Raw genomic sequence first — 3,174 nt, forward strand, 5'->3', positions numbered from 1 at the left:
TCCTCTCCCTTTGTCATTTTGTCTGTACTTAAGATCGGCTTCTTTCTAGACTTCTGCTTAAAGTCAGAATGTTTTGTATTCGTGACAGATCATCTTGAGTTTGGACTTCGGTACAGCCTGCTCTTGTTTGGCTCCACGTTTTCGGCTAATGTTGAAGTTCATCTTTCTGAAATGAAAAGGGGTGCAATAGCCTGGAGACAAATATTCTTCAATATTCTCCTTTTCGTAATACTTGACCCACACAGTACTCCCTTATGTAGCAAATAAACCCTGGAAATAACTTGTGTTTTCTTTTTTTTTTCTTTTTTTTTAGTAAAACAGTGAGTGAGCAGTAACACCTGTCAAAACAGGGACCAGACCGTCAGGTGAGGTCCTGTGATGTAGTGTGGAGAGCAGTGGGTGTCTCGGCTTACTTACATTTCATCTATCGATTCTGTCTGAATGCATCTTGACTGATCTGGGAGCACGAGTGTGTGTATGAGCGAGACAGAGCGGTCAGTGGGTGGGAGAGCAGGAAAGTGGCCAGGCTACATGCAGGCACTATTAAATTTTAATTTCAGAAAGGTCAGTTTTTCCTCAAGGTCAAACGCAAAAATAATCTTCAAAGGAAGAGAGCCTGAAAAAGCCACTCTCTGTAGGACTGCTGGGGATTAACCCGTCGGACAGAAAAGCTACGTATTCCACACTGAGAGGAAGGAGCAGTATGAAAAGGACGCCTGTTAACATGCACCATAAGCCAATTAGTAACCATGGCAATGAATGAAAGACAAAGGAAATATGCCGCCCCTTTGGCAGACACAGCCTTTCAGATTGAAGTTTGTGGTGCAGTACACCTACTCACACAGAGCCTAAATATGTTAGACACAAACATAATGGTGCAGGTTGGTATGAATCCTCTGTGCTGTAGTGGGATCACCTAGGAAATCCACTGCATCTACACTAATCCACTGGACACAGCCTTTTATGTTGTACATAGCCAATGTTTTGAAACCTTGTGTCCCTCAGACGCCCTTGTGAACCCCATTCACCACATCCACAAAAGCACTTCAAATAAAAAAAAAAATGTCACAAGACAGAATGTACTTTTTTATGGTTTCTCTTTCCCCTTCACCTTAAAAAAAAAAAAATGGATGTGTTTCAAGTTAAGATCATGCAAATGTCATATTTTAAGGGTTTCACTAGAACAATTTTTATGTGGGTGAAAAGGAGACGAGCTTGTAGATACAAGCTGCATGTTAAACACGTGACAAAAGAGGGACATAGAGAAAAATCTGCTGCAACAGATAATTTATTTGCTCTCTGCTTGTCCTGGTTACCCCTGGAGCGCCCCGTTGGAAGATCAGCTACCATCTTACCCCCTTTCAGATGTGCACTGTATTAAACTCTTCAATCTTTGGTTGGACTAACTGTGCTTACATCCTGTCTGCTCAAACCCCCAGACGATCATAGAAGATGACTGTACACTCTGAATGTGGCACTGTTGCAGGTTTCTTCCTTTTAAAAGGGAGTTGTTCCTTTTGACTGTCACCACGTGCTTATTCAGGTGGAGAGATTGCTGGAAAGTCAATGACTTGATGCAATTTAATCTTTTTTTTCCCCACGATCTAACTTATTACAAATTTATTCTGAATCTATTTAGGATCATATTCACTATAATAGACAATCTTTAAGATTATATGTTTTTCCACCTTAACAACATCAATGTGATTACATGAGGTTATCAATCCACCTCCTCGGCTGTTCAGATGGATCAGCAATGCACTAGTCTGACATTTTCCAAACAACTATGAGACATAGAATATCAAAGGGTTAACCATCTTCCATGTCTTCGAACATCTGACATTCTGAACCGAAATTAAAGCGCTAACTCTATATTTGGCAGAGTTATAACTGACAGACATCAACATGAGGATGATTTATTTAGCCAGTCGTCACCAGTGTAACCATATTGATGTTGTTTGGCTGAAAAAAAAAGTAAAAAATTGAGAAATGTTTTAAATGTTCATTATTTGCCAATCTAGCACTGACGCCTTTATTTTGAGTTGTTTCAGGTTAGAAAGATAAGGTGGAGGTTTGACTGACTGTGTCTTAGCTTTCCACAACTCTGACGCTTTTCACTATTTTTCTTTGGTTTTGCAATTTTACATCTTTGTAAAAATGACTAACTTTACAGAAATGCTCTTCAAAGAAGCACTCCTTTATGGTCTTTTTGAAAATTCTCCGCCACCTGCACAACTGACAGGCTCAAGAAGGACGAGGAGATTTTACAATGACTTACATATGCTCTCCAGACATGACAGATGCTAACTGAGACATGTGTGCAGTCACCAAGCCTCATTTCATTTCCTCATCTGTGACGATCTTGTATTCTCTCAGGCAAATGCAAGTACTCGCAGAGGTAGTGAAATGTCACAACACACCTGTATCTGAAGCTTCCACAGACTGCCTGACAGCTGGCCTGCCTGGTCCTGTCTACCCATCACTCTGACCTGTTCTTTGCACCCTCCATCTGGCTGTTCTTGCCTTTTACTCAAATCAGTGCCATCTACGCACCCAAGCAGCTGGTGTGCCAGCCAGTCTCTGGCCCCTCACCAGTGGGTTCTCTCCTTGACCACCGAAGAACAAACATTTTTTTTTCCTTTACCAGGTGATTTTCTGTAATTATCTTTCTTTTAGTTCATCCTCTCTCCTGTCAGATATGCTATATCCAAATCACCTGATGCACACAGCAAAGGAGAGCTTCCTAGTAAATTTACTCCTTAAGTATTTTACCCAAAATGGAGACAAAACAAAAAAAAAAGCGCTACACCTCCTAAATTTAACATATCTTCATTCTAACTTTTATGCCCTTATTCAAGCCTTCATCAACACTAAGTGCAAGCAGAGAGTAAGAAGCAGGATGATATTTTTAGTGCTGTTTTGCTCGCTGCAGGCCTGTGTTAGTGCATACACAGCAGCAGAGAGAGATGCACACAAAACAAACCCACACACAGAGAAACACATGAGATTTGCATACACATATCTGCAGATTTAAGCACACTGGCTAATGTGCCATTTCACAGCCTGACATTCCTTCCACTGAGCTGTGTACGTTGAGTCCAGTCAATCTGTCAAAACATTTCAGAACTCCCGTGCAAAGGAATATGCAATGCTAAGACTTGATTGCACACATGC

This window comes from Poecilia latipinna, unplaced genomic scaffold (genome assembly GCF_001443285.1).
Source record: "Poecilia latipinna isolate Pla-1442-1.1 unplaced genomic scaffold, P_latipinna-1.0 Scaffold330, whole genome shotgun sequence".
Taxonomy (NCBI): domain Eukaryota; kingdom Metazoa; phylum Chordata; class Actinopteri; order Cyprinodontiformes; family Poeciliidae; genus Poecilia; species Poecilia latipinna.